Source organism: Nannospalax galili, unplaced genomic scaffold (assembly GCF_000622305.1).
Source record: "Nannospalax galili isolate Female #2095 unplaced genomic scaffold, S.galili_v1.0 scaffold577, whole genome shotgun sequence".
NCBI classification, from domain to species: Eukaryota; Metazoa; Chordata; class Mammalia; order Rodentia; family Spalacidae; genus Nannospalax; species Nannospalax galili.
The window spans coordinates 463146-477183 of record NW_008340387.1 but is presented as its reverse complement, the minus strand read 5'-3'; the positions used below and the strand labels follow the sequence as shown (position 1 = coordinate 477183).

At 44.0% G+C, this 14038-nt stretch overlaps 1 protein-coding gene across 6 annotated transcripts in view; it reads right to left on the bottom strand.

Moving 5' to 3' along the window:
• Positions 1-14038, bottom strand: part of Hivep3 (human immunodeficiency virus type I enhancer binding protein 3) — a 472744-nt gene that overhangs the window by 336202 nt on the left and 122504 nt on the right. For 3 of the 6 annotated variants that reach the window (XR_607357.3, XM_008835418.2, XM_017798748.2), the window contains exon 1: positions 9503-9997. The gene's annotated coding sequence lies outside the window, so the exon portion shown is untranslated. Of the gene's footprint in view, positions 1-9502; positions 9998-14038 lie in introns of those variants that run through there. The other 3 variants (XM_029564634.1, XM_029564635.1, XM_008835419.2) reach the window with 2 other exon arrangements.

Below are 14038 nucleotides of genomic sequence, written 5' to 3'. Positions count from 1 at the left end.
AAAATATTTGGGAGCTTTTATCTAATCCTTAAAAGATTTTAGGGTTACCTCTTCAGAGGGGGGAATGTTAGAGTAGCCAAAAACCCCATAAAAATAGATAAATAAATCAAAGAAGAAAAAAGAGTACATGAACTTATCAGAAAAAAAGTGATGGGGAGATATAGGAGGAGTTGGAGGGGAAGGAGTGGGCATGGATTTGATCAAAACACCTTACATGCATGTATAAAAGTCTCAATAAATTATTTATTTAAAAAAAAAGAAGTCAGTAACTGGAGGGTAATAATAAAAACAAGCACCTAGAGTTTTGAAAATGAAGAACTACAGCTATCAATAATTACACGTTAAAGAATAGGGGCTGGAGTGATGGCTCAGAGGTTAAGAGCACTGGCTGCTCTTTCAGAGGACCCAGGTTCAATTCCCAGCACCCACATGGCAGCAAACAACCGTCCAGAACTCTAGTTCCAGAGAAATCTGACATTCTCCTCTGACCTCTGCAGGCATTGCATGACATAGGCACACTTACATAGATACAGGCAATATACTCATACACATAAAATAAAAATAATAAAATATTTTAAAAAGAATAATCATAGTGGGAATTATACTTAAAGCCAAATAATATTATATAAAAATATAATTCATGTCAGAAATATGTGATTAATTAAACTGGAAATGTATGATGCATACTGCTCATAATGAGAAAATAATTGATGATTTAAAAATCAAACTTTCAACTTAAGAATTTGAAAACAGTATCTCAAGCTAAGTTAAAAAGGGGGAAATAAAAAATAATATAAAAATTCATACGATAGAAAACAAATGATAAGATTACAAGGTCAACAAGTGGTTCTTTAAAAGACTAATAGCAGTGATAAAAGTCTGAGAAGATTAAGGAAGAAAATTAGAAGGCATATCAGTTACATAAATGAAAAGGGTTCATAACTACAGATGCAACAGAACTTAAAAGATAAGGTATGTTACACAGTCGGATATGGTAGTGAATGCCTTTAATCTCAGCACTCAGAGGGCTGAGGCATGCAGATCTCCGTTAGAGGTCAGCCTCGTCTACATAGTGAGCTCCAGCCCAGCTGTACCTACAGGGAGACCCTGTCTCAAAAAGGAAAAAAAAAAAAAAAAACTGTCTTACAAATTACTTGATGGCAAAAATCTGAAAATTCAAATAAAATGGAAAATTCCTTGAAAAAAATTTGCCATAATTGAGTAAAGAAAAAATTAAAACCTGAATAACCACTAACTGTTGAAGAAATTAAATCAGAAATTCCAAATCTTCAGGGAAAGAAGAATCCCAGCCATAAATAAACCCTTTTCAAGAATAGTTGAGGGAACACTCTAAAGCTACTTTATAGGTCTAGTATAAACTCAGCACAAAATCTAACAAAGACAGAATAAAGAGTAAAAACCACAGCATAGACACAAAACTTCTAAGCAACATAATAGCAAAACAAATCCAGAAACATATAAAAACATGTACTCATTATGACCCAGTCAAGTTTATTCTAGGAGAGCAAGGTTAATTTAACATTGGAAAATAAGTTTACCAGACATTAACAAATCAAAGGAAAAAAACTTATGTAAATCTTCTTAATAAATATTAATAAATCATTTTTTCAAAATTCCGTTTATGTTTAGAAAAATGAAAATCTTTCACAGGGCTAAGCAAGATGGTTCAGCAAGAAAAGGCATTTGCACTCAAACCTGATGACCTGTTTGATCCCCAGGACCCAAATGTGGATAAAGAGAACGGATTCCCACAAGTTGACCTTTTGGCGCATGTGCACAAATACATAAATAACAAATATAATAACATTTTTAAAGCCTTCACAAACTTTAGAAAAAAGGCAAATCTTCATTCTGACAGAATGGAAAATCCACAGAGAACATTATGCTCAGGGTAGCTGAACATAGAAGAAAAACCTGCAACGCCCAGAGGACAGTATCAGAGACATATTTCTTTTCAAGAGTTCTTAAAATAAAATGGATTGTTTAATGATAAAGGAAAAACAATACATTTTTATTACATCAAGAACTTCCTGCCTCTCTAAAGATACTTCAAAAGATTGTGAAGAACAGCACAAATTAGAAGACACTGCAACACTTAACGAGTAAAAATTCAGCATAAAGAACTTCGACAACTAAACAGGAAAAACGCCAACAAACCAAGTGTTAAATAAACAGGCCAAAGATACGAAAAGTGCACACACACGAACATAAACACATGCACGCGCCTAGAAGGCTAGCAACAGGAAAAGGTTCTGACCCAATCGGACATACACAGCTTTAAACCCGATAAGCTACTGTTACACTCCCATCAGGCTGACCAAAATTTCCGACATCTACAACATACAAAGCATTAGCCAAGATAAGAAGCAACAGAGACAATTCTACACTGCAGCTGGATGTAGAAGTCAGTTCAGCACAATGGAAATTAATTTTTTATTGAAGTGAAATTCACATAACCTAGCAGAAATTAATTTTAAACTATTGTAAGGCATTGAAAATGCTCATAGTCTGTGACCAGCAATTCCACTACTGTGTTTATTCCCTAAGTGAACTTACATGCTCAGCAGGGAGCTTGAACACAAATGTTTACAGCCGTGCTATTTGTAACAGCAAAGGAACTGGAAATAAGAGTTCATTAATAATAGAATAGATATATAAACCATGGTGTGTTCATTCAACGCAATATGACAGTTCAGCAAAATGGAAATAGCTCAGCTACACTCAACCATGTGAATGAACCAGAGAGTGAAACATCTAACCAATGGCTGGCACTCATGGCACCAGAGTCCTGTTTTGACAAGTGTGATCCCCTGGGGGAGGGGCTAGGACTAGAAGTGTCAGGGGAGCATTCCAGATGGACTGGGTAAAGAACAATTTACCAACTGATAAGAAGATGCCCCAGTTACTTGTCAAGCTTACTGGTGTGCCTGGGATACATTTACTGGGAACTAGAAAAGGAGAATATGAATAGGGTTCCATTTATAAGATGTCACAGCATGCACAACGAAGCAAGATAGTGTCTGGGGACACAAATATAAGAGAGTAATAAAAACACAGGAAAAAGACGTAGAAATGTCTGAGAAATGGTTATTAGATGGGATGGATGAGTGGAAGTGTCCCTTCCTCTCAAAGGGACAGGTGAGCCTGAGTGTGGGCAGTAATGTTATTCTTTAGATCTTTATATGCAGTTTATAAATGCATACAGATACTTGACCATTTCCTGTCTCTATTGGCTACCTCATTAAAATTATTTTAAGCCAGACATGGTGACACATACCTTTAGTTCCAGCACTTGGGAGGCAGAAGTACGTAGATCTCTGAGAGACTGAGGCCACCCTGGTCTATACAGGGAGTTCCAGACCAGCTGGGGCTTTGAGGAGACTGTCTCAACAAAACTTATTTTTAAAGGTCATAAAGAAAATTTAATAAACTGCCATCTCAATTGCTGGGGTTCCTATTATACTTTTCTAGTTGCTGAGCCATGATTGTAATTGGTGGTACTCTAAACCCACTTAAAATTCTAATAGCTTCTCCCCAGATCACCCCAGAAACATTCTTGCAAGGATGTCTATGGCAAAGTAAAATAAAGTCTAACTTCCAGAACACATTCTGCTCTGGTTCCTTCTTACAGTAATCATAATTATGCTAAAAAAAGTGTCCTGGAATCTTTTCAAATTTTGAAATCTTTAAAATAAGGACACGGAGCAAGAGGCCACGTTGCTTCTTTTGCTGGATCTCCATGGCAATGCTCTTCTGCTGAGTTCTTTATCACACGTTTCAGTCATGAGATGCCCAATGCCCTCATCAAGACTTGCTGAGTCAGGGGGAAGTTTCTAGCTGTAATAAGTCTATACTGAGGGCTAGAGACTGGGGCTAGTACGGGTGGGAGATTTTGCACATGTCCAATATTTTGGCTACCCCAGAAGACTGGCGTTTGTAGTCAACATCTACCTTTTGGGTTCTTTATAGATGACCCCTAACAGCCCAGGGTGACTTATGATTTTCCTGAAGTATAAATAGGAACTTTGGGTCACAAAGCCATAGCCAAAAAAGAGTTCCTTGGCTGGAAATGGAGCCTTCTTCAACGTCCAGTATCTGTACCCCAAGAGGCCAGAAGGGAACAGAAACTCTGACATGAGAAAAATGTGATCTGTTTAAGTGCAGGGAGCAAAAGCAAACAAGTAGAGGCTCCTGAATCATTACCTGTGGCCTATAGGCTGAAGCAAACTTAGGACTGGGCCAAGAGCCTGAGACATAGCCATCAAGAAAGCCAAGGGCCTAGCATGTTGCATCTTATCAAGGAGTTTTCAAACCTCCCCTTTTCATCGAAGCCATTCATTTCCATGAGGACTCATCAGTTGGATTCAGCACCTAATGTCAGGCCTAGGGGTCCTGTCAATGACTGAAGAGATGAAGCAGATTCAACAGAGCATGTCATGTATTTTTAACGTGTATATGTGGGTATATATGTGCATATTCTTATGGAAATGCACGTGCAGGTGTGGGGGCATGCATGTGGAGACCAGAGGACAAGCTCAAGTGTCATTCCTCTGATGCAATCTACCTTTTCTCGTTTTGTGTGTTTCTGAGACAAGGTCTCTCACCAGCCTAAACTCACCATTTAACCTAGGCTGACTGGCCAGTGAGGGGATTCATCTGCCTCTGCTCTCAAGCACTAAGATTATAAGCCCACACCATCTGGGTTTTGATCTGGGGATCAAACTCAGATCCCCATACTTGTGAGGCAAACACTTTACCAACTGAGCTATTTCCCTGGCCTGTTTATCTCCCTAGCCCCACATGCCATGTATTTATGACGTTGCTTTCATTTATCATTCCCATTTCTTTCTATCATTTCATTTATCACCTTTGCCTTGTATTCCAGTTACACAATTATGACTGGTTTCTTATTCTATTTATTTAATTTATGTGTACAGGTGTTTTGCCTTGCATGTATGTAAGTGCACCATGTGCATGCAATGCCTGTGGAAGCCAGTCAGGGGGCATAGGATTCTCTGGAACTGGAGTTACAGATGATTGTTAGTCACCATGTGGGTACTAGAAACCAAACCTGGGTCCTCTTGAAAAGCAGTCTGTGCTCTTAACCACTAAGCCATCTCTCCAGCCTCATGATGGTTTTTCTTTTTAAAGTTGACCCAGAACCCTGAGTTCAAGGGCCATGAGTGTTCAAAGAGATCTCAAGGTCCCTGAGATTGACTTACCTATGCTTCTCCTGGCTTCATGCCTCAAATCTGAGGGGCGTTCTCAGCTCAGGCCTTGTGTGTCTAGGAGTAAAGTTCCACCCTTCTCCTTCCACAAGAATTCCAATGCACCTGGCTTTCAGTGATGCTTGGTAAAGAGGGAGGGGTCCCCTCACTCATCTCTTGCAGAGCCCACCTTCACTGCCCTGTCTCCCAAGCATGTGTTTCCAGCTGTGACCCAAGAGGGCAGACTTCCAGATAGCAAGGTTCAGCCATTTCTAAGCACCTCTCCCAGTCCTCCCAAGCTCCGTCCTCCCAGGAGTTCACTGAATCCCTTCCCTCCAGCTCATTGCCGTAGTGCTCCTCTGCTTAGAGACATGGAACCTTTTGATAATTCTGAGCGTTTCTGATTATATTCAAGAACCTGAAATGGGCATTTTCTTTTAGCAAGTTTAAGACTCTTCAAATTCAAATTCAAACAGTGTAAGTGTGCATACAGAGACCCAAGCAATACTCTTCCCTTACTTTTAATTCGGTCTCCACACTTCCCACAGATGTGTTGAATTGTAAAGTATAGTCTCTAAAAAGTGTCAGTCTTCATATTCTTCTACTTCTGCTCTTCCTGTTTTCTTTGTTTTGCAGCAAAATTGTAACTGAGCAAATGGGCAGATGGCTGGGCCAAGCTCAGTGCTGCTCACGTAAGTCAGGCAGCCTCCCAGTCCTAAGCACAATGTCTGAATCGAGAAATGGCCACCGCTAAGTGTGGGGTGTGGTCATAACATCTTGAACTCATTTTTCCAAGAGAGCAACATACTGGTAGTGGTCAACCCACATTCCCTAAACAGAAGAAAGAAAAGATGCCACCTCTTCTGCCCTGGTTCTACCATGGGCTCTCTTCCAACTGCAACATAGTGTCGCTAAACTGAAGAGGGCCTAAATGGGGGCTCTGGCCACAAGATGCACCAAGATTCAAATGTGATCTCCTCAGGATTTTCTGTAGCATCAAATGTTAAGACAGAACCACTGCTAATAATAGCATATTATAGCCCTGTTAAATTTCAATAAAAGATCACAAAGTTCCAAATTAATTTCCAGGCAGGGCTTTATAGTTGTAATATAATTTGATCCCCAAGCCCTGAGCTGTCCAGAAACCTCAGGGGGCCCTGTTTTCTCACTACTTTCTCGCATAGCTGCACTTTTCTCTCTAAACACCATGGTAAAAACTCATCTGAGATGTGCTTCAAATCCACATGCCTCCTTAAACAGGGCACGTGAAATGTCCATCAACTGTTCCTGATATGCGTGGACCTCAAAGAGTCAATGAAATACGTAAAAGTTCATTGAGTTGCTTAGAGTAAATATTTATGTTGTCTTAGAATTCCATTTTTTGAATTCTTATACCTTTTAAACTTTGTTTTTTAATTTTTCTGTTTCTTACAGTATTATTACTTTTTCTTGGTACTTAATTAAAAACAACTTCTGCATCCCTTGAACAATTTCTTCAAATTTGCTAAGTGCATTTGGCAAGGTTGTTAGAATTTTAAATCAATACAGAGCTGAGCATGGTGACATGAGCCTTTAATCCCAGCATTCAGGAGGCAGGCAGATCTCTGTGAGATCGAGGCCAACCGGGTCTACATAGTAGGTGCCAAGCCAGCTGGAGCTACAGGAAGACCCTGTCTCAAGACCAAAAAAGAAAAGCCAATGCAGAGTCCTGAAAGAGGCTCTGAAATTTCTACCAATAATAATAAAACGTGTGACGAGCCGGGCGTGGTGGTGCAGGCCTTTAATCCCAATACTCGGGAGGCAGAGGCAGGTGGATCTCTGTGAGTTTGAGGCCAGCCTGGTCTCCATGGTGAATCCAGGACAGCTGGGGCTACAGGGAGACCCTGTCTCAAAAAGACAAAAAAGAAAAAAAATGTGTAATGAAAGGCACACTCACAGCCTTGGGCCATCTCTTGCTTTACCACTCATACCTGTGTGTTCCAGATTGTGTGGTACCAGCCTAATACCCGCCAGCTGCAGGGCACTTGTTATTTGCTAACCTATCTGCTTTTCTTCTGAAGACTATGATGGTTCTACGCTTGTTCATGTAGACAGGGTATCTGTCCTTCTTTCTCGGTACAGCCGCAGACTGGCAAAATGTGCTCAGACACAGCCTGTCAGGGTCTCCTCCTTGGGCAGAGAAGAACCTGAAAGACACCAGGCAACTTGTGGAATAGGAAGTGTGAGACAATTTAAACGCTATCTAGCTGTCACACAGCATCATCTTCAAGGGAGTCAAGGGACCTGCCAGAACTTCAGGCTAAATGCATCTTCTTCTTGCTGACACTTTTCGCACACTAAATGTCTCCAAAACTCACTTGGCAGGAGCCCAAGAGCACTGCACACTTTTCCACTCCAGGGAGGGTGGCCACTGCTCTAACACAATGGGCAGAGACAGCATGACATGACAATAGCGCTTGCTGCACACACTTTGATCCAAGGAGCACACTTGGAAGACAGAAGGTAAAGTGACACAGCCACCCTCCCCTCTTGCCTGCAGATGTCTCAGTGGGACAGCTATTCTCTTACCTTGCAAAAAGCCTCCCAACACTGCAATGCAAGGATGGAAGGGGCCTTCAGGCCATGCAGGCCTGCACTTTAAGAAGCAGGAGTCAACCTGCTTGTCTAAGGTCTGCCCTCTTTCTATCACACAGATCAGCCTGGCCCAGAACCACACTGATTCCCACATGGGCCAGGCTCTCCTCTGGGCCCCCTGGAAGAAAAGCAGGCAGAAACCTGGATGGCTGCCCCGGACTCAATGTCCCTTTTGTGCTTGTGAGTTAGGAACCTGGGGACCCTGCAAAGGTGGCTGTATGCTTCTCCTGAGATGGAGAGGAGTGAAATTACAACTGAAAGCTCAGACAAGCAACACCTGGGTACAAAGTATGGCGAAGGCTGCAGATCAACACCAACCCAAAACCCCTGTGGCACTGTCCTCAATGGGAGCCTGGGCTTTGCTGGTGTTCTTCACCAAGTTCAAATGATTCCACCTGGTTGCCACATGCTTCCCACATAATCACATAAAAACATTCTAAACAATGGAGCACCTAAGTTCTTCAGTGGGAGAGGACAGAGCTAGTAGTTGGGCACAGGGTTTGAGCATTAGTTGTGGTTACATAACCACACAAACATGGGTTAGAGAGCATGTTGTCCCTAACGATCAACTCAGAATATGCCTTGCTAGCTCGCTTTCGGGGTGGGGGTGGGGGCAGCAATCCCGAGTTAAGACATCCGAAACATTCCTGGTACCTTAAGGGAACCTGGCAGTTGCCTTGCCAAACCAAGGGCTGCCAGAAACTTCAGGGTACACAGCAAAAAGAGGACCATAGTACCAGCTAGCTCAGTCCCACAGATTCTCTCCTGCCACCACTGCCCCCAAAGTTCAAGGGCAGGCCAAGCCACAGATGAGGTGCCTAACCTGAACAGCACTGTAAAGCAAAACAGACACCTTCAAAGGAGCCCACACCTGGCCTCCAAGTTTTCTACACCACCACTTCTGTCCCAGTCCTGAGTCAGGGTGTTCGCCACCACCCACCCCGCACCCCCGTGGGCCATTCAGCGACAGCAGTGTTTCCATTTTAAAAAATGGTAAAATATGGGGTATGTCTAGGAAGGGGAACCTGCTTTGTACCCCCTACTCCCCTACCCCCGTCCCTCTAGGAGTTTAAGTTTGGTGTGGTGTGCTCTGGGAGGAGGACTGACAAGGTGTGACTTTGCTGTAGAAACGTTTTCAGGGGCTGGGATTGGGGGTGGGGAGGGAAATCTCTCCCTTCAGTCCTGGCACCCAGCCTCCAGCCTAATTTCTCAATCAAGCCGACCACAGCCACCATTCGGCGGGGCCTGACCCATCCCGGGCTGGGCCACAGGAGCAAAGGCCAGGGCTGTGGGCGCCAGAGGCTCCCCAGTCTCCAGCACACGGAAGCCAGCGCAGGAGTGCGGCGCACACAGGGTTAAGCCCCGCCGCCCGCCGATGATTGACATGAGGGGGTCATTTGAGGCTCTCCGCTCCCCCCAGCACAGGCCGACAGCGCTCAGCCCACCGTGGCATCGCGACCGCACAGCTACCCCGGCCCCAGCGCCGCCACCACTGGACACCTGGCGTGAGAAAGGCCAGGGCGAAATGGAATCGCAGCTCAGCTCGCAGTGGCACTTCCCCGTGGCGCTGGCAAAAACACAATCAGTAAAAATAAAGCGCAAGGAATCCATCCGCCAAATAAAAGCCCAGAGTCCCCTACCTTCGGCCTTGGGGTGGCAAGCTGGTCCTGTGTCCTCTGACCCACGGATCCAGCACCCTTCTTCATCAATTATTCCGGTCAGTCGGGATATTTTGCATTTTTTTCATAAACACCTGTTTCAAGTAAGGGGTAAAGATCTTATTGAAGGAATTGTCCTTAAAAAATAACCTGTGCATACGTCTGTCCATCCAGGCATGCATGCGTATTTGTATACACACATATGCACACGGAACACCCATGTACACTGGAGCACCTAACTAGGCAGGGGGATAATGGGAGAGTAGGCTGGTTGTGAGCATGCTCGCACCGGGAACAGATCCACCCTCTGTTAGTCCTCTGAATAAATATAAATCACGATCAGAAACCCAAACAGAAGCATCCCTCTTGAATTCCTGCTGCTGAAAAACACGGAATAATTCAGCCCGCAGACGCAGAATCTAATCAGCAGCTGTTTTCTGAATCCGGAGCCAACCCATGCCTGGCTTGTCTGTTCCACTAGGAGTCCAGACCTTTTTTTTTTTTTGGAAAGGGGTTTTAACCTTTTAAAGATACAGTACGCCAATTATCACTATGGAATAGCATGGCGGGAGTGCAGGAAGTCAGCGTCCCAGTCCTCCAGCCACCCTCAGAACTGCAAGAGCAGTGAAGTCATCTTCACTGACCCCTGTCCTTGTATATAGATGCACACATGTATAATATATATGAGGGAGGTTGGGAGGCGGGAGGGAGGAAGGGAGGGAGGGAGGGAGGAAGGGAGGGAGGGAGGAAGGGAGGGAGGAAGGGGAAATATGCAAATACAAGGCAGAAGACTAAGCACGTGTGTTTACTGCACCATGAGCTTCTCCAGGGAAGAACAGCACAGGGCAGGAACACTGCCATCTGTCACTTCTGAGTTCACAGGGTCAGACAAATCAGGGAACTTGTCAGCACAGAGGTTGTCACTTCCCCCATAATCCCTTATTGCTGGTAAGAGCCAGAAAGCTGAGCTAGGGGCTGAAGGCAGTGGGTACCTCTGCTAACCCCAGAGCTAACCCAGGCCCTGCCCTGAAGTCTCAGGGACCCCATCCTCAACCAGAAGGATGGTTCTGAACCATCTTGTGATTCAGGACCAGACCTTAGTCCCAGACATGTTCTCTTCTACTCAGAATCTGAAATCCAAACCACCACCTGGCCTTTCAGTATCTTGATTGTGATTTGACCATTTTTCAGATTTTTGTTAGTGAGGTTTTGTTGTTTTATTTTTAACCTTTTGGGCTTTGGAACAAAGTTGAGCATGGAGGCACAACAACAGGGTAGAAGAATTAGCCATCCAACCTTAAAAACATGACATCAGCCCCCCCCCCCCACGTATTTTGGTTTGGTTTTTAAAGAGGCAGAGGTACCACTGAAAAAGAACAAAACTCCTAATCTTGCTCCTGTTTGAAAGGAAGGCAAATGCCTTCCACCCTAGAGCCCCAGAGCTTCAGCCTGGTGTCTCTTCCCTTGTTCTCACCCATCACCAGGGGCACCACTGTGTTCCTACGGCCGCTCCAGGGACAGGTCCCTATAGATCCAGCCTCAGTACCCATTCCCTCCCTCACCTAGTCCACCAGAATGACCTCTGAAACCCAGGCCTGGTTCTCTCTTACTTGCCCACCCCCTAGCCACACACTGCACCCCACTTTGTTAGCAGATTATCATATTTCATGTGTCGTCACCCTAGCTAGCTAAGCCTGTCACTGATTGGCTGGGCACTGGCAGCCAGAAATGTCACCAATCACACAGCATGGAGCTGGCCCTCTGAAGGCCCGCACAGACCTGAGCACTGGAGGCTCAGTGACAAGACCCAGACCTACCACAGGGAGCCTGTCACTCTCCTCCCAGCTCCATCCCTACCCAGCTCTGGAGGTGTCTGCTACTATAGTGATGGAGGTAGGTGCCTGGTGAGAAGAAATAAAGACATCTCCATTCCAGTTGAAAGATCTGCAGAAAGTGTTCCTGTCAAAAACAGTCTTTCCTTATGTTAAAAAGAAAATTAGGAAGTGGGGGCTGGAGAGATGGCTCAGCAGTTAAGAGCACTGGCTGCTCTTGCAGAGGCCTAGGGTTTGGTTTCAGCACCCACATGGCAGCTAACAACTGTCTATAACTCCAGCTCCAAGGAATCCAGATGCCCTCTTTGGGCCTCCATGGTTATTGCATGACACAGGTGCACATACACACAGACAAAGTATTCATATACATATAAATTAAAAAATAAGCCAAAAAATAAAAATTGAAAAAAAATATCAGGAAGGCTGATGAAGACAAGATTTTTCTACTCTATCTGCTGCTTCTGACTTCCCTCTAACACCATAGGCACCAAGGAAGAATCATAATGTGGCCAAGCTGTCAGGAATCCAAGAGATTCAGGCCCACTGTCTCTCTTTTAAAGAGCACTGCTCTTAACCCTACAGAAAAATGGGTGTGTTTAACTTGGCTTTGCAATGCGCTATGAAGCCCACAAAGTTTTAAGGCTTAGATGGTCTTTGTAGCAACTCATAGGAATCACTGGCACCTGCCCTGTCTCCAGCAGATCCAATGCACTTGGAATTTAAGTCTCACTTCATTCTGTTCTCTGAAGAAGCTAAACACTGTCTCTCTGGCTTTCTGTATAGAAGTTGTTTCTATTTAGTTTGTTATATGTGGATTCTAAGAAGAGTCTTTGCCATCAGAGAGGGTGAGTAGGTCATTTGATCCAACCATAGTTAGAACTGATGCTCCAGTCTCTTCCTCTAGTTCCACACCCAGGCTTTTGGTTTGGGGAATGGTAAATGCGGAGGCTTCTGCATTTGCTCGCTTTCATTCATCCTCCCAAAAGCCATTTATTGGACCAAAATGTCAGTAGCCATACTGGGAACTAAAGAACCAAGCCATCGGCATATAGACACTGTGAAGAATGACAGGAAGGTCCAAAGTTGATGAGGCAAGGGAAGGAAAGGCTGCTGCAGGCTGATGAGCTGAGGACCTCAAAGAAGTCAATGCACAGGTTCCCGGAGAAGGGTCCTAGAAACTTCAGGCTCAGAAGAGCGAGACTGGATGAGGGTTTGGAGCATGAATGAATGCAGAGACAAAGCAAAGTCACAGGGAACGAGGCCAGTTCGCCACACACAGGACGGCTGGACAAGGACGTTATTTGACAGCTTCTTTGGAAAGTAAGAAGCTTGTTTCTAATATAAGTCAGAGCTAGAGGTTAAACTAGCCGGATGCCAGTTCCTTTTGGGATTCATGCACATCCACAACACTCAAAAGAAGGAAAAGAACTTCAGTAATCTGATAAAATGCATAATATGTAACAGGGATTGAGGCTATGTGATAACAATCCAACAGGAGTCCCAGATGGAGACAGCATCAGTAAAGAAGGGGAAGCAGAAACCAAGGAAGCAAGGGAAGCCATTCCCCTTATCCGAAAAAAGACTAGGGCTCAAGCCACATGGCATGCTGGGAACAAGGTCACTGAATAAACACACACTGATAGACACAGAACTCCAAGAAGAAAGAGACACGACCACAAGCTTCCAGACAGGGGAGAAGAACATGGTTGCTTGAAAGGAAATAAAACCAGACCGACTTTCTATTCCCTGAGACAACTCTGCACAGTAGTATTGGGGATTTCAAGGGAATGAACTGAATTCCAGAGTCTCATTACCTGTCAGACTAAGCTTTCTCTATGAAATTACATCACTCACACACCCTTTATTTCAAAAACTTTCTGTAGATATCTTGAGGATCTCTTCTAAGTAAGGAAAAAAATAAGCTAGAATAATAAAAACAAATAAGGAGAGACCATGGTACATTGTTAAAAGTGTAATGAGATAGGAGAGATGTCTCAGTGGTTTAAGAGTACTGGCTGCTTTTGCAAAGGACCTGGGTTTCCAGCACCCACATGGCAGCTAATAACTGTCCATAACTCCAGGTCCAGGGGATCTGAAGCCCTCTTCTGGCCTCCACAGGCATTGCACAGCACAGGCACACTTACATATGTGCAAGCAAAACACTCATATACATTAAATAAAAATAAAATGTGTAAAATGTGATGAGGAGCCGGGCGTGGTGGCGCACACCTTTAATGCCAGCACTCGGGAGGTAGAGGCAGGTGGATCTCTGTGAGTTCAAGGCCAACCTGGTCCACATAGTGAGTTCCAGGACAGCTGGGGCTACAGGGAGACCCTGTCTCAAAAAGACCAAAAAAAAAAACAAATGTGATGAGGGATGAAGCCAAATAAGATATAAGATTAAGTGTGGGACCGATAGTATGGTCATACAATTTAGTTATTGAACATTTTAAAAGATGAGATTCAAATGATTTAAATACACAATATTGCCCCCAATCTGCAGCTTCACCTGCTATTATTTCATTTACCCATAGCTAACAAGAAATCACACACACACACACACACACACACACACACACAGAATGGGAGGAAAAATCACAGTTTCAGATTCAAATTACTTGTATTAGAGTATAATTTTTTTATTTTATTTATTATTTTTATGTGTATGAGTGTATTGCCTGCATGT